Raw genomic sequence first — 22,792 nt, forward strand, 5'->3', positions numbered from 1 at the left:
ATGAAAATAATGATTGCGCTTGGTAGAGCACACATGCTTTCTGCTCAGCTTGTCAGCGTTTTCAGTTCAGGGGCTCAACGGTCTTACCAGCCAACCCTTTCCCTGCCAAAACCAATAAGCTACCTTCCTTTCTTAAGCCCCCTCAGGGCTTTGAATTACTATCCATTTTGCACTTAAGGTCAGTCCTGTAAAACTGTTTTATCCCCTGGAAGAGCCAGAAGCAGAAGCAGCCCCTACTTAAAAACTCAGATGGAGAAAATTCGAGAATAGATGAGCTTCTTGTAATTTTCCACTGCCGGTTTTCCACATTTGCATTCTTAAAAGTTGCACCTACGCTAGAGAGGACATGGTGTGTTTCCCTGCAATGTCATCACTTAACGCTCTTGGTGTTTTATATGAAAACACGTATTTTCCTAAGCCAGTGTGTAACAGCACGATTTCAAAAAAAAAAAAAAAAAAAAACGGCTTAACTTTATAGTTCCAAACATGCTAGTGAGTTCAACAATCTCCTTATATAATATAGTGAAACAAATACATACAAACACACACCCCTTAGGGATGCATTTCGTTGGATTTTATTTTTCATTTTATACCAGAGAAAACAAGAGTATGGCAGCTCTCTTTACAGCAAACAAAACCTGTTTAGGAAAAACAAACCTTGCCATTTATGCTCTTCATTTGTTCATTCATTCATTCACTTACAGAACAACTTCCTGCGCTAAACAGCTGTTAAAAAATTCAAATAGAGAGAAAGCTCCTTTCACCCATCCTGTTTCTCCACACTGCATGGGAATCAGACCTGGCAAGTTCAACCACTAAAAACAAGGTCCTCTGCCCTAAGGGGGGGGGTCCAACAGATGCCAGTTTCAAAATATAACCTTAAGGCTTGAATAGAAGATGCTGACAAGAGCATCATTCTTATAAAATACTGGTCCCCAAAGACCCATCATCCTGTCAGTTTCTTTCCACCTGTGTCCAATTTTGAGTTATCAGGCACAGTCACTCCTACTGACGTTTCCATCACCAGGCCTCCCACAATTCTCAACTCCATTCATAGCTTTTATTCCCGGTTCTAACCTACGCCTGTACTCTAGTAATATGGTAGGAGGAAACCTGCTAAATGCGTCCTTGATGCTGATGTGATCTTTCCCGTTATTGAATGTTTCATTGAATTTTACACTATACAACTTCAAATGCGGAGAGCAGCCGATTCATTTTGTTAACTGTTGTTCAGTATAGATAGCCAGCTCCATAACTATACACTTTGATTTGGTACATGAGAGAACGTATTTTTCATTACATCCCTTATCCTCCTAATGACATTTCCAAACAGGATTTTAAGAACTGTGAAGCAGAAATAAAATTATGCTCAAGTTCCAAATTGATCTCGTGGAATGGAAAATGGCTATCATCACCAGTGAGTATTAACAGGACTCAAAGCTAGCAAGTTTCTAGTTCAGAAACATTTCTCAAATAATGATCATCTTTCGAATGCCCCTTTTGTTACCAATCACAACAGAAATTCTTTGAAAGAACTAAAGAGACTCTGATGAGCACCTTCCCCCCACCCCCATTCCCTTATACTGTACCCAGTCTTCCCCCATCTGCCTTGGTGAGCTTCTTTCCTTCTCAATAATGAATCAGGGCTAACATTTCAGTGATCTGGATTTACACAAAACCCGAAAGGAGCCATGAAATTGCTTCTGTAAAGCACATTCTGTGGTGACTTTTAAATAGCTTTAAGAATAATTTGGAAATAAAAATACTGCTGTAGCAAGTTTTATGTCTTCTACACACATATGCTAGGGCAATTTCTTTTCTCCCGGAGAGAGAAGGGACTGATATGTCTAAACTTCGTAATACGCAGCCAATTATGGCCCACTGTCATCGTGGTTGTATTAATTATCTGTCTTCCCTAAGTTATCAAGACCTGAGAGAAGCCTAACAGCCACTTATTTCACGTGACGGTTGTTCACTGTGGGAAGTGCTGTGATTTATCTCACAGGTATGTGTACACTCTGTATAATCCCAGAGTTTTACCACGTGTAGCTGTTTGAGGATGTCAGCTACTCGCAGGCACGAGGCTTGTGTTGCCATCCCCTCCCTCCAATTATCCTACATGGACTGAGGGCTCCCAGGAGGGTTTAGATGGGGGACGTGCAGCCCAGCCCTATACTTCAGGGAGTTATATGAAACAAAAAAAAACATTATGGGATTATTATTCATATAACATCAGGAAGTATTATCTATGCAAATGTCCCTTACAGACCACTTCGAGTTATAGACTAACTCGGCTTCGGCTTAAGACACCAGCAATCCCGACAAAGAAGCTATACTTGAAGTGGAGACACCATGAACTTGGAAGTGTGTGAAACACCCGTGCTTGCTAATTTAGGCATTAGAGGGAGTTCTTCTTTCCTAACTACAGCAAAACTATCAAAGGAGTAAACATGTATAAAAGACCGGTACAGAAGTTTCCCCCATGGCTCACAGTAGGTTAAGAAACTAACAGCAGCAGCTCAGATCACTATGGAGGCGCAGGTTCAAACTCTAGCACAGGAACTTCCATACACAAAGGGTGCAGCCATGAAATTCAAAAAACAAAAAAGCCCTCCAGTACGCAAATTAGGATTATACTCTGAAAAAACATTAAAAGCCAGTCCCGGAGTTCTCATTGTGGCTCAGCTGGTTGAGAACCTGACTGATATCCATGAGGATGCAGGTTCGATCCCTGGGCTGGCTCAGTAGGTTAAGGATCTGACATTGCTGTGAGCCGTGGTGTAGGTCAGCAGCTGTAGCTCTGATTCAACCCATATGCCATGGGTATGGCCATTAAAAGACAAAAAAAAAAAAAAAAAAAAACCCACTAGTCCCCTGAGAGGGTCCTGGGTGGAGACAGGAGCACATCCACACATCCAGTGCTAGAAGGAACAGAAAAAGTTCTCAAAATAGTCTCAAGACAAGATGAAGAGCCTGAAGCTGGCTGGGAAGGACAAGAAATGGAGGGAGAATAAGTAGTGAAGTGTGTTCATTTCCTTCCTTCCTCTGTTAATTTCTTATTTAACTAGCTTATTTCAAAGATTTGGGGGAGTAGGAATCATCCCCACAGACAAGTTGATTGACACAGAGAATAAAGCCAAAATCCCTGGTTTTGTTGCTCTCTCATCCAGCAACCCAAGGTTTACTCTGATTATGTGAACTAGGTTTTGGATCCAACTCTCTCGTCCAAAAGCTATGAAATCCACCTGAATTACAGCTCACCAACTGCACTTTCACCTGGAAACTAGAGGTGAAAGTCAAGTGCTTTATCTGCTCAGATAAGCGGCTTCTCTCCAGATCAGGAGTATTTTAATGAAATGAGACTTAAGTGAATTGTTGACATAAGCATTAAATGTTGTCATTTAATATCAACAGTATGTTTGATTTGTACACAGTTATGAAATGTCATTCGGACCAGAGAGTTATATTGAGGTTTACCACATTATAGGAATGGATTTCCAGAGGGAAGGGAACTGATCTGTCTCAAAATAAAATGTATTTACATTAACACTTGGGGGAAACAGTCCTGCAAACATAGATGGAGAGATAAAAATAAGACCAGAACAAAACTCAACTTGGAAGAATAGGAGAATAAAATAGAGTATCTGGGCTCTGTGCCTATGCAATATTTCACTATACATTTCTTCTTTATCTTTTAAAAAATCAAGTACAAAATTTATACAGGAAAGAAATATCAATCACTACTGGGAAATACCTATTACACTTCGGTCTCCAAAAAGCTTTTTAAGGAGAGAAGTTGGGAGTGATTAACATTCAGAAGGAAGACGTGATTCAGAAGGTAGCATTACTTCCTTAAAGGGGAAGAAAACCACACTTGTAAATATCTAACGAGTGCATGAAAAATTAATTAGTTTAATTAGTTGGATTAATTTTATCTGGATAAAATCACACTAGTTGTCCAGTTGTCATGTAAATGCACTGGATGGTAGAGGAGCCCTCCTCACGGAGCTTGTGCTGAACTTTCTTACCAGAGGTGGTGCGAATTACACCAAAAACATACTTTCTGATCACAAATCCAAGTCAGAGACAAGCCCTCGTGAACATTAAAATAGGCATTCCCCCAACAACACAACAGCTGCCTAAAAAAATGAAACTTAAACACTATAATTCCTGTGTCCCAAGCTTAACCAAGTGAGCTAAACAAATACTGGCACATTCCAAAATCAATCAAATGGGGGTTCCCGTAGTGGCACAGCAGAAATGAATCTGACTAGGAACCATGAGGTTGCAGGTTCCATCTCTGGCCTCGATCAGTGGGTTAAGGATCCGGTGTTGCCGTGAGCTGTGGTGTAGGTCGAAGATGCGGCTCGGATCCCGCGTTGCTGTGGCTCTGGTGTAGGCCGGTGGCTTCAGCTCCAATTCGACCTCTAGCCTGGGAACCTCCATATGCAGCAGGTGCGGCCCTCAAAAGACAAAAGACCAAAGACCAAAGAAAAAAAAAAATCAATCAAATGATATGTCCTTCTAGATCTAGAAGGCACTCCACTCCCCCCCCCTTTTTTTAAGACTACATATTTTAAAAATATGGCATGACATGAGAATAGAGGTGGGAGAGAAGTGGGTCTTTTATTGGTCACTACTTCTAGAATGTTCTTTGGGGGGGGAGGTCTTACCTCTCCAAGGATTTGGAAGCAAAATTGACAAAGCCCTCTCTTCTAGAAAGTCTAAGTCCTCTAGGTTCCAGGCAATTAAAGTTGACTCCAAGGAAAACTTGAAGGAAGCTCTCACCGCAGAAAAACAATGCTGTGATGAGCCTTTGTTTACAACAGATCTTAATTCTTTATCCTTCACTTGAGGAAGCTGTAAGGTCTTTTGGCACCTGGCTAAAAATAGCAGAAGTAAAGCCAAGTGACAAAGATGAATGGCTCCTAGAGACACAATTCAAAGCAGAGGAATTTAAGAAAAACTTCAGTCGTGTCTGCAAAAGAGACTTTCCTGCCAGGTAAATCAAGGTGGAAGTAAACCGCTCCTCCTGGAGCAGAATCACAATCTGCCAGGCAGACACTTCTCTCTCTTTGTGTTTCATGTTCACTTCTGTGCTCTATTTTTAAAACATCTTCAAACCCTAAGAAGCTGGTTTTGCCATGGGGTCAAGGGAAAGAGATTCAAGGCAACCTCATAAAATGCAGTGACACCAGATCATATCACCTTTCAAATTCGTTGAAAGCTCTTGGCAAAATGACAAACCAAAAAGCACATTCAATTCCAGTAGGAGATGGGACATAAGCTGCACGCCTGTCCTTCCTGCCTGAGATCTGGATCCACTTGCCCACCATCAGGGCCTCGCCTCCTCTTTGTGTAGCTCAGAAAACTTGTGTCTTCTCAAGGGTTTATTTTGGGTCAGACACCACAAGAGAGGGTCAAAGACCACAGGTTTAGGCAACTTTCATCCTCAAGGTTGTTGCTTATCCTGTACGTCTGTCATCCACCTCCTATCTTAAGGGATAAGTCTTGCACCCTATCTTCTGCTATTTTAGGAAGAAATCACTTCCTTCCTCCTACCCTCAGCTTTCCTGCTGGTTCATAAAATAAGAAGGCTTATAAAATACCAACTTTTGACTTCTTGGAAGTACTGGAGAGGAAGTTTCAGACCTTCCTCCAACCCAGTAGTGATGGAGTGACTCCTCCAACTCCAAATGAAACTGGAAAGGGCCTCACAGGAGGGCGGTCAGCCCTCTCTGGGCTCTCTTTTTCATATTCTTTTTTATCAGTGTGCAACGCCTTCTTGGAGCTTACAGCTACTAGCTTCAGGTCCTTCCATTTTTTCAAAATCAAAATAGGAACTCAAAAAGCCTCATGCATGAAGCTCCAAAAAATCATGAGCAATCCCCACTGAAAAGTTAAACCATTTCTTTCCAAATCTTCAATGTCTTTTGGGGGGGAAAAAAAAAGGGTCTGTGTGGGGAGGGAGCAGGATTATCTCTAAGAAAAGAAGCACTTCAAAGAGGAAAAATAGGGGGAAAAGAAAATATGGATAAAGGCAGTGTCTGGTGGAAAATCTCATGACACGAAATAATAATGTGCTAAGAACTCAAAAATGTGTAGGGAACTATATTCGATATCTTGTAATAACCCTCAATGAAAAATAATCTGAAAAAAATACATACATATCTATAACTGAATCACTTCACTGTACACCTAAAACTAATACAATATTGAAAGTCAATTATACTTCAATGAAATATATACGCATATATATACTTCATATATATAAAATATGTATATATTTTATTGAAGTATGTCTACATATATTTTATTGAAGTGTATATATAATAATATGCATACATAATATATATAATACTATATATACACATCAATAAAGTAATATATATATACAAATTTCAGAAGCAGACAACTAATCCATGGTCTTAGAATTCCTGGGTAGTCATTTCACTAGTAATTCACTTTGTAATAGTTTGAATAATTTATACATTTTCTATACAGTGCAATAAATTCTTTTAACTCACTTTTAAATTTAATAGTTATGGGACTTCAAGCAAATTACAAATTCTCTGAATTTTACTTTACACATCTGTAAAATGGGATCATGTTTATGATGAGGCTCAAACCTGATAAGTACCATGCCCAGTGTTTAATGCCGGTTAATGATAAATAAATATTTGTTTCCCTCTCCTTAAAAAAAGAAAAGGTTCAAGCAGAGTCCAGTCCCTGAGGAAGAGCTTTCAGTGTTCCTGGAAGGCCACACAGGTTCTGTGACTAGTGGAGCCAAACCTCATCCCTGAGCTGCCTCTTCCCTAACTGAAAGGATCAACTGTAAAACATCTTCCCTGCAAAACCAGAAGCAGGTCCGTCCAAAAGCTCTTCCTCGGGAGAGGAAAGAACCTGTTAATTTGCTGTGTGCCCAACACGGTGAAGTATTTCACAGATCGCTGGCACATGAGCATGGCCGTCCATTCACAGCAACTTCGTATTCCAAGATCAAGTTGACAGCTTGTTCATGCTCAGCATTCTTAGTTGGAAATGCCAATAACTGGCAGGATCCAAAAGCAACTCCAGGGTTCAAGGAAGTACTTTCTAAGAAGTGGGGCCGTGCTTCTGCCTGGAGTGTTGAGCATCGTGCCGTCGGCACAGCAGCAGCACGGTTTCTGGGGAGCAAAGGGGATGCAAGCGGTTGTGGGGGCTGGGGGGTAGTTTCTAGTTTATGCATTTGCTTTTAAAAATCAGTGGTGGCCAAAGAGCCACCATCTTAACAGTTCCAGCAAAAAAATCCAATGGGTTTGAATCAAGTGTCGTGCAATAAAAGTGGGCCTTTAAAGAGAATGCCCCCCCCCCAAGAGGTCATGTTGTCATTAATGGAGAAGTATGGTGAGAACTGGGTGGATGGGGCTATTAAATGAACACACAGCAAAGCTGAATGTCTATCTAAGTAGTGATTTATCCATTCAGAAAGACAACTAAAACATATGGATACTAAAACATATTGAAATATATCTCACTCTGAATAAAATTTGAGGGTGAGATTTTGACTCTACAATTCTCAAGTGAGAGAAAGCAAACAACTAAATTTTAATTTTTTTTTTAAATTACAAGGTCAAAAATGATGTGCCTATAGGAAGCTAAGATATGCCCTCAATTTGACTTTGTATAATTTTATCTTCAGTCAGATGATTTTGAGTAAAAATGTTTAAGCAAAAGGAACATTCTTAAAGTCTCATTAAAGGCTTAGCACTTGTGTATACAGATAAGATATACGACCAGTTGAATGATACAGTAGAAAGAGCACCGGACAGGAAATGCAAAATCCTGGACTTTGATCCTGGCTTTTTCACTACCTATATGAATTTGGGTAAATCGCTCAAATCCCTTATAAAATAGAGACGGTAATCCCTTTCTGCCACACAGGGTTTCTGCAAGGATCAAATGAAAATAATGCATGTCATGTGTATTAGAAACCTCAAAAACACCGTATCAATTTAATATTTCCAATTATATTAATGTTAAGGTTAGGCATGCTGGAACATTAACAGTCTGCCAAATAACCCACTTTCATGGTTCCAAACCTGCCTCTGCTCGGGCTGGTCCCTCTGCTTGAAATTCCTTCTGCTTTGCCATTGCCAATCTGCCTCCTCGGGGACAGGAACCTCTCTGTCTCATCCACCTCAGAATTCCTAAAATTTGGCAGAGTGCTTGGCATGGGCTTCATAGTTACTGCACACTGAGTATCTGTGAAATGCTAGGTATCATCAGGCTTTCACGTATGTTTCCTTAAGCCCCCAACGCTATTGGATGGGTAGCAGAAGAGGAAGCGGATGCCCAGAAAGCTTAAATAACGTTGCAAAGGTGATAAAGCCACATGAGTGCCAGGTCGAGATCCAAACTCAGGTCTTTCAAATTCCAGAACTGTGTTCTTTCTATGATGCTACTCTTCCTTTCCCATGTAGCTGCTCAATAAGATGAATTTGAGCAAAGGCTTCATTTTAACCATAATGCTACCTTAAAAGACATAACTTTAATGTCAGCATTTGACTATAAACTAAAGTTTCAAACTTGGCTTTTAAAATCCATGGGCTTAAGCCTGAGTAAGTTCTCCTCAAAATGCCCCTAGATTCACAAATGTATCAAAACACAACTGAAAAATTCATTCTTTCTCAGCCAACACAAAACGGGATGGAAAATACTGAGTGAGGGGCAGGGACCCTTCTGCCATGCCAGAAAACCCTTAAATAATTCATCTCCCGTTTATTTAAATAATTAAGCAATTGCAACTTTATTTAAAGAGCACTTACATGAATCTAAATGTCTAGGCTGCCAAGGGAAGTGGAACAGACTCTAAAACCTTCCCCCCAAACCTCTTTTCTGAGAGGAAAACCAGCCTAAGGAGTTTCAGTTTGATAGGTAATTGTTTTGTAAAATTAAAAGCCACAGAAAATTGGAGTTTAGAATGGAAAATGTCATCTCAACCGTAACACTAATAAAAACAGCTAATGAATAAGTGCATTCTGGCAAGAATACATAAAAATTGCAAAGCCCAGTGTGGACAGTACAGAATACAGAAGGAATTCATGTGAGTAAACATCAAATGAAAGATTATCCTTATTTGTGAAGAATCCATTCCAGCAAGAAATTGAACTAGAGACCTTTTGCATCCAGAGCAGGAGGACTACCTGTGGCAACCGGAGGAAAGAGTTCTGGGTGAAGCAACCCGCTGATGCTCCAGGGGTGCAGAGGTAGCCCCCACCCCAACCTCTACAGAGATTCTCCGACCACATCGAGCTCTGATTCATGTTCAGATATATAAATGCTGCTATGTAATGAGCAACAACAGGACTAAAATCATAAAGGCTGTAAAACAATCAGCTATGCCTCCCCAGTCTGTTCTAGAGCAGAGAACAAAAAACGAGCCTGGCCTTAGCAGCAAGAGGCATGTGGGATCAAGTCCCCGCTTTGATAACAGCGTGGTCTTTAGGCAAGAAAAGGAAGCAATCTATCCAAGACTCAGTTTCCTCATCAGTAAAATGGGGATAAGAGCAGATGCTAGAATCGGATGTGAGAATTCGGTGAGACAGTGAAGGTAAAATGCTTTAGCACAGTGCTTGGCAGGTAGGACGTGCTCACAAGTGTTGGTTGCAGTAATAATAATAATAATAATAATAATAATAATAATAATAATAATAATAAATGTAATTATCACGCCCTGCCCCACTCCATACCTGCATCTCTTCTTGCAAATTAGAAAAAAAAAAAAAGCTCCATTATGCACCGCCAAGTCCTACATGAGGTCCCTTTTCTCTCACCCACATTTAGCACCACATTCATTTACAAGGGTTCAGCAACCACACACCTCTTCGGGGATACCTGAAATCACACACCACTTCTGCCCCTCAAAATCTCATTGCACACACCCATCGCATCTCAGCAGACAGAATTTCCTTGAGCGGGGCCTCCGGAATCAGATAAAAGACGAGCGCAGATATCAAACTCAACTGATACTTGCATTTACATATTTCTAAGTTAAGGCAGACATTCTCAGAAAGATCTGATAGATTTTTTTTTAATTAATCAAAGCCCTTCAAAGTTAGAGCAGAGCAGATACCCCCTTTCCTCTTCATCTTCGCGGATGATGCCTAGCAAGGCTCCGCTATTCCGTTAATCACTCATCATGTAAACAAAGAAACCTCTCCAGAGCCCAAGAGCAGCATGTGCACGGATTCCCGATGCAGAAGGGTTTTTTTCAGGAGGAACAATGCAATCTATTCAGCAGAGGAGAGTACACCGGGCCAATTAAATATGTTGGGTTCCATAATTATAACTGCAATAATGAATGGAAAAGAGTGTTATTGCCACACAATGCCCTTCTGTATCCCGCTCAGCGATTTGTCTCTGGTCTGATTCCTCTAGCTTCTTCCTCTCATTAGACCTTCCTGCAGACTCCTCTGTACTATTGATGGCCTCACTGCCTCCACTCCCCACCTCGCACTCAAGGCCTAATTTAAACAAATAACTTTAAGACCAAAAGAAGTAAAATTTCCAACGACAATATCATAGTCTTCCCACCTAAGAAACCAAAAGCTTCAAATAAAATTTCATTCAGGCCTGTCTTTCCAGAAAAGAAATGCAAAGATCTCCTGCCCCCCCCCCTTTTTTTTCCTCCCCTGAGAGAGCCAGCTCAGAGCACAGATAATAAGCAGGGTCCCCTTCCCCTCCTGGAAGTCCATCTACCGGGAGCACAGACTAGTTAGTTGTCTCTCCACCACTAGGGAACCTGAAGAGATTAAACCAGCAGGACGTTCCCACAACAGGTTAATTCAAAATGGTTAGTCGCTGGTTGCAGCCATCTCAGCAATCTGAAGAATTTCATTCTGGGCCATATGTGCATACAGTTTCTCTTATCCTCACACTTATGCTTCAGTGGATTTAATAAATTTTAAAAATAAATTACCTCCTAGTACTTCACCAGAACATTCAGACTCCCTGGCCTTTCCACACTCAGGCCAGACTATTTCTCTGTCTGTCTGTAAGATTTGTTTAACCTTCTATTAAACCCTCTACTGATTTCCCACAAATAGGATTTAAATTTTGGAAGTGGACATGCACTGAGAGGCTTAGGTACCTGCAAAGCAGCACCTGAATACCTGGCACCTTTCACTCTGGTTGGAAGGTAGGCTTGCAAAGGAGATTTCTGTCTCGAGAGGCGCTCTCCCCAATGCTGAGCCTTCCTTGAGCCTCTCAATCTTATCTCCTGGCAGCAAGTGCGGCAGCACAGCCAGTACACCCAGGGTTCAGGAGGCCACACACCCTCCCTTTTCATTTAAGTTGACCCCTTTGGCCATGAGCCCTGGTTTGCCGCAATTGTAAACAGCTCTTCAGATCAGTCCCAAAGGCCAGGCTTTCCAGGTGCTGGCAAGTGTGTCACACAATATAATATTTACAAATAGCCCGAAACAATACAACTCAGCTACACACAGCTTTACTGGTAAGTTTGACAAAATCCTCCCCCACAAGGAACCAAGTGTTAAAGAAATACCTCCGAGGGCCTAAAAGCTCTGCATTAACCTTTTGCTACTGGGTTTTCATTATTCTCTCTGAAGAGCTTTAAAATGCACTGTACCCAGGACTTTGTTAAGTGACAATAAATGGCGAAAATACAGGCATAATAGTAACAGTAATAAGGAAGTTCTTTATTAGGATAATTAACATAGTCAAGTATTATACTTTCTTTTTCTTTCTTTCTTTCTTTCTTTTTTTTTTTTTTTTTTTTTTTTTTGGTCTTTTAGGACTGAACCCATGGCACATGGAGGTTCCTAAGCTAGGGGTCGAACCAGAGCTGAAGCCACCAACCTATGCCACAGCCACAGCAACATGGGCTCTGAGCCATTTCTGCAATCTACACCACAGCTCACCGCAGGTGTAGATTTCTGCAATCTACACCACAGCTCACCGCAACGCAAGATCCTTAACCCACTGGGCAAGGCCAGGGATCGAACCCACATCCTCATAGATGCTAGTCAGGTTCGTTAACCACTGAGCCATGATGGGAATTCCTCAAGTATGGTACTTTCTTTTTCTCGGGTATCTTATTCTCCCGTGTCTCAGTCCTTTTAACCACATGTGATCCTGGTCTGGGTTACTGGGGGTCAAAACCATCTTATTCTGTCCATGTGCCAGAAAACATGAAAGAAGAGCACAGCTCTTATATCAACAACTGGTCACTGGTGCGCAGTTCCTCATTTTTCTTTTCCTAAAATCCTTAGACAGCCATGGCCTAGTTTCTTTCAAGTACAGATGAATTTATTTCAGATTCTGAGTCTATGAACCTAAGCTAATTTGCATGGCTAAGTAGAAAGGCTCCAAAAACAATTAGTCAAGAGATCTTTAGTAGGAAGAGATCTTCCGTAACTTTGGATTAGACGGATGACGTGAAGTGGAATTTCATAGGAGTTCATTAATTCCTTCACCAAATATTTTTTGGACTCCTAATACGTAGATGGTACCACGCCAGTGGTATGGTATATATGACATACATATATATGACAGATAAAGCTCTTACTCTCTCAGTATTTATAGTCTGGTAAGGTGATAAAATGAAAACACAAACAACCCTAAACAAAATGGAATATTATAGCTCTCATAAAGAGTCAGAATAGTAGTTCAGATAAAGCCAAGGTAATCAGAGATGGCTTCGTCTTCATATAGAAAGGTCAAAGATGAAAAAGGATGAAAAACATCTCACTGTAAAGGTGTAAGAGAAGACCAATGTTAAAAATTCTAAGGGTGAGAAATTACAAACCCTTGATGATGGCCAGCTTAGTTAACAGAGGAGCCTGGGGGCACATCTGGTGAGTCCGGCAGGCCAAAGAATTTTCCTCTTAAAACAAGGACACTTTGGAGCCAGGGAGTGAGCAAAACAGGGTTTGAGGAAGATAATTCCATCCACAGTCTACGGAATGGACGGGGTCTGTATGGACACAAGGAATATAGCTGACCCTGAGCCGTGGCAATGGGAAGAGTGATGTGAGAAAGGTTTTACTGGAAAGGTCAAGAGAACCTGGCACCTGCGTGCACAAGAAGCATGGAAGGAAGACGAAGCTGTCTGCAGAGACTCGGGCCTGGCGCTGCCTGGGAGAAGAGCAGCGACCAAAAGGGGAAAAGGGAAACGCACAAGGACCTGGGGTAGCGGCTTCAGGGCTGGCTTCTGGTGGTGGAGGCAGGGGCTGCCTCTCCAGTGGCGGGTTTTGCCTTTGGTGGATATATTCATATATTGGTTTGTGCTCTGAGATGGGGAGTGGGTGGAGATAAATTTGTTTGAAACAAGAGGAGTTTGAGAGACCAGAGGGACTCCAAGGGGTGGCCAGAACAGCGGGAAGTTGACAATGCCGTGCAGGGATTTAAAAAGAAAAGAAAAAGGTCAGGCTGGAGAGAAAAGCCACACTCAAAGCTGTGGGAGTGAATGAGACCTGGAATAAGATCTAGAGCTCCAAAGAGGGCCTGAGGAAAAGAGAAGGAAAGAGCTGAGAACAAAACACTGGGAAAACACGTGGCTGGGAGAAGGTGAAAGAGCCAGCGCAAGTCACCCAAAAAACCCAACCAAGAAGGGTGAAGAAAGCCCGGCTCTTTTCAAAGGAAACGGGAGTTTCCAGGGTAGACAAGGAAGATAAGGCTTAATGAAGGACCCCTGGCACGTGATGACCTTCAGAAGCATCCTTTCAGGACAGCGGAGGGGGCAGAAGTTACATTCGAGGCCCGTCTCCCAGGGCTGACTGCTTCAGCTGGACATAAGGATGGCGGGGGGCAGCAGAGGAAGGCAGGACTGAAACAGTAGAGGAAGAGCCTGGCATCTCAGCAGGTGCTCGATGTGCGCATCCCAGATGGGCTACCCGCTAGTCCTCTGACTCCACAGCAGGAAGCCCCCTTGGCTGAACCACCTAATTTAGGTCTGCAAGCCACGTGGCCTGTGCTCAGCAAGGGGGCCAGCGTCACCAGCGGTCTCGAAGGGCAAGTACTGCCCCCCGAATGAATGCAGAGAATACCGGGAACCTATTCAATAGTCTACGCGTCATTTCTTTCTGAAGTGGAGGAGGGAGAAGAAGGAGAGAAAGAGAAGTTAGAAAACCAGCCTTATGGTGCAAAGTATCGGAGAATCCATGAGGAAAGGGGTATAATCACACAAGGCTTCACTGCTCTGTCCCAGCAGAGCCTGGGAGTCAATTCCCTTGACTTTACGGCAAGGACGGTTTGGGGAAGGCCCTGCAAGTCTGTGTGTCAGTCAATGCGGCCAGCACCTAGAGCCTCCTTTCCTAAAGCGTGCCCACCTAAGAGAGGCAGAGAGGTAAAGGATAGAAGGGGGAGAGAGAAGGGAAGGGATGAAGCAGGTGTTCTCTGCAGAAGGGAACATATGGTGACAGGGAAGGGAAAGAACATGACACAGAAAGCTTGTGTCAACCTGTAAAAAGGGCAGTTACGATGGCTGCCAGGAGTGGTTTCATTTCAATATATTTATTTATTAAAACACGGATTCTTCCAGAAAAATGCACACAGGACATGGCGTGCAATTCTGGGAACTCACAGACCTGCCATGGATCTCTGGAGGGATCTCATGGACCCCACACTGGAACGCTGCTGGATGTCACCAAGCTGATTTTTTTCAGCACCTACACTTGGGACCACGACCACTGAAACAGGTCTGTCCCTGCCTCAGCTTGCTAGCCTCTCTCCTCCAGAAAAAAAAAAAAAGCGCTAACTCTTCGCATCAACCTTTGCTACCATATCTGTATTTCCTGGTTTTAAGTAATTTCTTACCCTGCCATTAGCCATCTCTGACTTAAAAGCAAAAATCAATTCAAAGCAAAAAAAAAAAAAAAAATAGAAAGAGATATCGCTGTCACAGTTATTTTTCACCTACGCAGCAGCCAACAAAACAACTTCAAGAAAGAATGAAAAATATCTGTATATTCATATTCCAGAATCATACTATAGGAAACAATGCAAACCTGCCTTCCTTGCCTTTGTAAAAATCCAGGTACCTGACATTTCCCTGCCATTGGGTACCCTCTGAAAGGTTATGTTTTTATAATGGAAAAAATTCTCACTGACCCACTGGGGTTTCTATTTCCTCATTCAATTAAAATCATCAGCAAATTTCAGCTTGCTTTAGTGAAGTGCAAGTAAGTGTTTTAATGCCTGCAACAGGCACAGCAGCCGGACGTCCACCCAACTTGGTCATCTTCCAATCTACACCTGCACACCTGAAGCCTGAAAACAAAAAGTTTTGAGGGAGAAAGAAGAATGATATCCAAATTCTCTACGGAAATAGTTACTCGGTTTTCCAGCTCTCAGGTTAATTTTTCCCCCATTTCAGCCCCATCACCACTCACAAGAAATGCAATATTACCCATAGGCCGACAGCTACAGAGATGAATCATCTTCAATTCAGACTTTCCACAGTCTTGTTTGCTCAAGTCTGCTGAGCAAGGCGCATTCTGCATCTTTTCCTTTACATTGAATCAATTAGCAATGTTAAATATTTAACACATTAGTCTTATTTCACTGAACAAAACAATTCACAAGCAGCCTCAGGAGTGGCAGTGTGAGATAGGGAACAGACCAGACGTGGCGAAAATTGAATGAAGGGGAAAGTAGGCTTTAGGTGAATGTGTATTTTGAAAACTATAAAAATCTATTCACAATTCACTGAAGATAGATCGCATGTTTCTTCCCTTCTCCTGACAGGTCCTGCATCTTTATGGAGAACGTTAAATTAAAGCGCGTAATGGGTTTATGTAGCAGAGTGCATAGTGCAGACATCAGTCGCGTCCCATAAGCATTTTTCTCATTTTCTAAGCCTGACTTGGGCCCCGTTTCCCCTCTGATGAGGGAGGTCTGTACTAACCCACAAACCACATCTGCAGTCTGGTGGGCCATTTTTCACATTTGGTGTTGTCAACGGAGGCTGTGTCCGGCGCTCAAAGCCATCACAGGCGATTACATTTCCAGCATAGTTTATAGGAAACAGTGAAAAGCTGACTGGGTCGAGGGAGAAGCTTTGTTTTGTTTTTCCCTCCCCCCAATTTAAAGCACACGGTGGCATTGAGGGGGAGGGAAAAACCAGCCAGCCGCCCTGCACAACTCTGAATGGACAATTTTTACGCAAGCGCACAGTCTAGATTCACGTGTAGTTCAGCCAGAAGCTTAGCACTAACAATACGAGGTCACGTAGGGATGCTGTTTGTGTGTTCCAGAACATTCTATGCCAGTATCAGCATACTTTATCAATCTCCTAAGCCGCTATGACACTGTAAAGTGATTACCAGGAGGCGCTCCTGACTACGGAGCACGGAGCTTCCGGTGTCACGGGTTGGGCTGACGGACGCGAATGCTCTTCAAAAGATACCCAAGCTGTACAGCAGCGCAAAGCCGATGCTAATGAGGAAGCTGAACAGAACAAGTTGCTTGCCGTGTAGCTAAATTTCATTAGCATTATACAAACTCCTGCATCATATTATTTTTGCTGGGAAATAATTAGAGCCCCTGATCTCTGCCTGGGAGCACTACTCCCTCAGCATATCGTGTCAGGGATTGAAGGGAAAAGGCATTTTGATGGGATTCAAAGAGCAAAATAAGATTACTGCAGCAAGCTTCCCCAAGAACCTACTGCCTGAACCTCAGGGCAGCCTCGTCACAGACAATACTGTAGCCTCACCAGGAACTTTCTAATGGTTCTAGACAGCTATGTTCCGAATGACAGAGGAGGCGTTTATAAAACCTGAAATCTATAAAAATAAGATGTCTCGTTAACACCTTGACATATGAAGCCCACTGCTTTTCCATAAGTATCTGAAAGAGGAAATAAATTCACTGTGTTTAGAAGAGCTAACATTGATGGAACCCTTACAAACGACTTGTACTTCGATAGGCATTTTATAGAGAGGAATATAAACACAGGCGCAGATACACAGATATCCCCACAACCTCACAAGGGCGATATTCATCACCATTTCTCAGGTAAGAAAACGAGGGCTCACACAGGTTAAGTTACTTACACACAGTTAGACAAGAAAACAAGTGAGATTTGAATCCTGAAAAGTCTCATTCCAGAATCTGCCTTCTTCACTGTTGTCTATTCTTTCTTCTGTTTGATACTGTTAGATTCCCCACCCCCAATGGTCAATTCCGATCAAAATACCTCTATAGCTTCTTTATAGAAATGACAAGTAGAACCATGTTGTTAGTTTTAACCTAGGAATTTAGAATGCACTTGCCTAGGTTTTTCATGATGTTTTGTGGAACACATTAGCATTACTTCTAGAATGGGTTTCTGCTGGAATGGGTACAAAGTAAATTGCTGCCTTCCAGGTCAGAGTAAGCAACAAATATGATTTCCATGTATCCAATCCATAATGCATTATAGGGCTCCACGATTTTCAGCAAATGTTCATTTAACCATAAGGGTAGTTAATAATTGATATGTTATTTACTTTAAGAGCGAAAAACGCTATGAAAAAGCCTCTCTTGCTTCCCTCACCCTGGACCACCCTAAAACCAGAACTGTGATGACTTGCAGCACCCAAGCCTACTGGGGCTCAGGTCCACCAGAGTGAATGAAGGCAGAACTAGTCTGACATTTCCTGCTGACTGTGATTAGAGCATCTTTTAATGAAGCTCACTTCAGATCATTTTAAATCCATTTGCTCATGTCAACATCAATGTACTCAGCGTTATCTACCAATTAGTAAACCGGAAAATATTCTTTAGATAATCTGAAATCTCAGTAAAATATTCAGCATGCCATTCATTTACTATAAACTGCCCTGTAAAAACAAATTAGCAAAACCAGCTGTCACAGGACAACATAAACATCCATTAATACAGCCCAAGTACTTCAGTCTCTGGCGAGATTATTCAGGAAGGAGAAAACGTCGTGGAAATAGAAATCAACAAGAATTCCTAACGCTTAGCATGTCTTCATGCCAACATGCGACACGATATCACAACATTAATGTGTCCGTTTACTTTCCCTGTGTGTGAGCTCAGACTTGGACTGGGAAGAAAGGGGTTAAATGGACCCCTCTTGACAGTTCTTCCAATGAAGGATCTCCAGGCTTTGCACTGCAGTAAATCAGGAAGGCCAATGGCGTTCTAGCACATGTCATGCTTCGGAAAGATCAGAAATGTCAAAGAGCATGAAAGCTGGCCGAATGTGAATCTGATTCTAAATATGCAAGGGAGCAATCAGTTCAATTGCAAGACCCAGATTTTGCACCACTCACTAATGTGCGCTGCAGAAAGCACCTTCCCAACGTACAGGAAGCCAGTGAGTACATCACTTACCAGCCAACATTGACTCGTCCTTTCCACAAATCAGCCTGACAAAATTCTATCATTTAAATACAGCAGTATTTCAAGAGTCGCCTTCCACTTAGGACCCTTTCGGTATTTTTCATTTGAATGCATCGGTTATAAATAAACTGCGGCAGCACCTGTTAAGAGGGATTAAAAAACGCTTTTCTATTATGAGAGACCGGGTGAGAGCTTGTTCTCTGATGAACACACTCATGATATGCAGAAGACGTCTGTAGTGGCGGAGCAGTATTCGTCCACGATGATTTCGATTTAAGAATCTAAATTAGACTGCAGTCACCGATGACTACTGCGACCTTCTAACGATAGGGAACACTTCAGAGTGGGCACCGAACACAAAGGCTGCCACTCACAGGATGGAATACACTCAAATACTCAAGCCCAACTGACTCAAGGGAGAAAGGCTTGCCCTGGGGGATGGAGGAGGCGGGGGAGGCAGGAGCAAGCCTGCTCTTTCCTTGGAAGAGCCACGATTCCACATGATGAACAGAAGCACCAAAACCAGTACAAAAGGTGCCCACTAGCAGTTTCACAAGGCGTGTCCTAAACACTTATGGGGCCATCCACCTAGGAAGCAGCTTGATTGCTACGACGTTTCCATTTTGAGTTTTGCGAGATATTTCAAGGCATAAAGAAATAAACACGCGCTGACTGAGGCCTGGAAAAGAGAAGGGCCACACAGAGCAGGGACCGACTGGACCAATCCCCTTGCAATTTGTACAACATCTTCAAAGGCGGAAAGAGATCAAAAACATTCACCTCGTTTTAAGAGTGACTGAGTTTAGAGACACACTAAGGTTGGCTCCTAAGTCCACCGCCAGCCAAGGCTGAAATGTAAGGACCTTCAAACAAGAGAAAACAAATCAAAGGAACTGAAGCACAATGTTTTAATCACACCCTCAGCCACATCTATACATCCTCTGAGAGAAGTCAGAAACTTGCCTTAAGTTTACACATCTCTTCTTGACATTAATTATTAAGAAAAGCTTTTCATCTCGATTATAGCCATTAATAAATTAAAAGTGAATTTATTTCTCTAAGTACTTCTTTTCGTGACCAGGTACAACACTCAGCCTGTGGCTTTCTTATACAAAGAGACTTAATTCAAAAGCAGTCTATAGACAGTGTCCATAAGAAAGTTAAGTGTAAACTTTAAGAATAATTTGCCACTGGGAACTATGTCTAGTCACTTATGATGGAGCATGATAAGGTGAGAAAAAAGCATGTACACGTGTATGTGTAACTGGGTCACCACTATGTACAGTGGAAAATTGACACAACACTGTAAACTAGCTATAAGGAAAAATAAAAATCATTATATAAAAAAGAATAATTTGCAATTTGGCAAATGTTAATGCTCTACTTCCAGCATTTTAACTTTTTAACAGTTTTTCCACATCGAATAAAACAGATATGTGTTCCTTGAAAAAAAAAAAATTCAAGCCACACAGAAGATTACAAAAAGAAAGCCTGTGACCACCATAGTGTCAGCCCTGTACTCCCAGCATCACATTATGGGAGGTGAGACAGGAGGACTGGGAAGAAAAAAAGCTTGAAGACAGCCAGATTTGGAGCTTTCTCTATAATAATGAAGGCTCTCCTGGAAGAGGTGATTTGCCAAATCCAGAAGAAAAGAGCAGACAAAACTTCATGAATAGGATATTTGTTTCACTTCTGAAAATCCTCAAAGAATGACTACAGTTTCTAAAGAAAGCAATTAACAACTGAGTTATCATGGAAATGGCTGATGTACCTTATGTCTTAGGATGTGTGTGTGTGTGTGTGTGTGTGTGTGTGTGTCCCTTCATATATATGGGTGGTGTGAATGTGTTTGTTTCAGAAGGCAAAAGGGTCTGTCATTATGGAGTTGGGGGGGGGGGGCGAACCTGATTATAGTTCTTATAGGAGTTGAGTTTTTAGAAACAAAAATCAGGTGTTCCAAATTTTCATTTATCCCAGGGCAGTCAATGAACTTAAGTCTACATGAAAATTCAAATAGAGGACTGATACCTACCTAAAATGCACAATACATGTATTCTACACTGTTAGAGGCTAGTTTTAGAATTACACAGTTCTGGAGTCCCTGTTGTGACTCAGCAGAAATGATTCCGACTAGTATCCATGAGGATGTGGGTTCGATCCCTAGCCTCACTCCATGGGTTAAGGATCTGGTATTGCTTCGGCTGTGGCGTAGGCCTGCAGCCACAGCTCTGATTTGACCCCTAGCCTGGAACTTCAATATGCTTTGGATGCAGCCCTAAAGAGAGAGAGAGAAAAAAGAATTACACAGTTCTGTCAAAACAAACTCTTATGGAAGCCCTGATTTCCACTTCTATAAATTTAGTTATGTCGAGGTACTTACTATGAGTAAGGCACTTCAACCACTCTACTATAAAAATAATAACAGTAACTAACACTTATGTAGTGCTTACTACATACCAGAGATTGTTCTAATACTTTTATATTTATGAACTGATTTTAATACAACAATTCTATAAGGTGGACACTACTGTCCTCCCTATTTGACAAACAGGAAACTGAGGCTTGTAGAGGTTCAGTGACTTGCCTAAGGTCACAAAGACAGGAAGGAGCAGGGCCAGGATTTGAACCCCATGTGGTCTCTTGTGAGAAGTGGTGCTTTTTGAGTGGCATGAAACTCAACTGTCCCTACGTATTACCCCATGAGGAAGGGGAACTTTCACTGTAACCACATCACCCTCAATTGTTGGTTCTGTGATCTTGGATGAGTCATTAATCGGAATGTCAGTTCTCTAATCAGCAGAATAACAAAAAAACAGGAGTTCCCGTCATGGCGCAGTGGAAACGAATCTGACTAGGAACCATGAGGTTGCGGGTTGGCTGGCTGGTTCAGTGGGTTAAGGATCCAGCATTGCTGTGAGCTGTGGTGTAGGTGGCAGACTCAGCTCAGATCCCGAGTTGCTGTGGCTCTGGAGTAGGCCGGCGGCTACAGCTCCGATTAGACCCCTAGCCTGGGAACCTCCATGTGCCAGGGGTGCAGTCCTAGAAAAGAAAAGACCAAAAAAGAAAAAAACAATGCCTACTTCAAATGATATTGTGAGATATGATACAATGTATATTAAAGTCTGTGCAAACTATAGCATTTGTCTGAAATGTTAGTTGTCTGAAATGTTAATGATTAAACTTTTCATAATGCCACCTTCTCTCCTTCTCCGTGTTAGAGCACTGGACAGTTCCATTAATTAGATGTGTTAGGAAAAGAATAAAAACTAAATAAAGAACCAAGTACAGCATAGTTTGAAATTGTCTTCAAATAATACTGATTAAACTAGTCATTGACAATGAAACAACATTCTTGGTAGGGCATTGTGTCAAAAAGCTCATTTAGCCAGCCCAATTTATTCTCCTAGGAAAAAAACCCATAAAAACCCTTCAGATACTATTAGAAAGTAAGCTACCATCTATTAAAACTAAAGTTGAATGGAAAAATTTTAAGAAATGCAATAGATTCATCAAAAAGTCAAGTAATAGTTCTTACTATTCGTTAACAATTATAAAACACTAGAACTTCAAAGCACTATGCAAATTAGGATGGCTGCACAGAGCAGAACCATGAAATGCTGTATATACCAGCCAATACATGTACTAAGCATCTACTATGCAGAGAACAGAACTGCTTCTGTGAATTGACATTTTCTCTAAAAATACCCTGTCCTAGTGGAGTTAATAGTAAAAGGTGCCATTTATAAATCCCCTAATATAGGACAGGGATTGAATGAGGACATTACCTACCACATCTCACTTAATCCTCGCAATACAACAAGCCCGTGAAGTAGGTAGGATTATCCTAATTCTTCAAATGAGCAAACTCGAGTCAAACATGTGAATCAATCATAGCAAAAAGAGGACCCAGAAGTCACAAGCAGCCCCGATGTCCTTTCCTCACATGATCCAAAATGTCCCAGCCTTTTTAACCAGGACAACTCAAACATCGTGGGGGGGGGGGGGGAAGTTAATGAATACCCTAGGTGGCTTAAGACACTCAAAAATGGCCTGAATACAGACATCACTAACCTTGAAAATTCACACTTTTTTTTTCTGGCTACATCCACAGTGTATGGAAGTTGCCGGGCCAGGGATCGAAACCAAGCCACATCTGCCACCTACGCCACAGCTGCCAAAACACAGGATCCTTAACCCAGTATCCTGGCTCAGGGATGAAACTCGAACCACCACAAAGACAACACCAGATCCTTAGCCCACTGTGCCGCAATGGGAACTCCAAAAATTTACACACTTTGCATTCTACATACTTTGCCAAAAAAAAAAAAATTTACATAGTTTGCGTTCTAATATATATTTATTGTTTCAATATTTTTGAATTTATTTTTTCTCAAATAGGCTGGTAAAACTGACATAACCAAAAATATGCACCAAA

The 22,792-nt window shown here is 41.8% G+C and overlaps 1 protein-coding gene across 17 annotated transcripts in view; it reads right to left on the minus strand.

Annotated features, from left to right (window-relative positions):
• The window catches only part of CADM1 (cell adhesion molecule 1), a 340,231-nt gene that overhangs the window by 282,092 nt on the left and 35,347 nt on the right, over positions 1-22,792 (minus strand). Inside the window, exon 1 of one of the 17 annotated variants that reach the window (XM_084976129.1) lies at positions 18,346-18,494. The exons of the other annotated variants lie outside the window; for them this stretch is intronic. The gene's annotated coding sequence lies outside the window, so the exon portion shown is untranslated. Of the gene's footprint in view, positions 1-18,345; positions 18,495-22,792 lie in introns of those variants that run through there. 17 annotated transcript variants of the gene reach the window in all.

This window comes from Sus scrofa, chromosome 9, assembly GCF_054392235.1.
Source record: "Sus scrofa isolate SSC_HxYL_T2T_F1_AM1 chromosome 9, Sscrofa_HxYL_maternal_Yorkshire_Landrace_v2.0, whole genome shotgun sequence".
In the NCBI taxonomy this organism is placed as follows: domain Eukaryota; kingdom Metazoa; phylum Chordata; class Mammalia; order Artiodactyla; family Suidae; genus Sus; species Sus scrofa.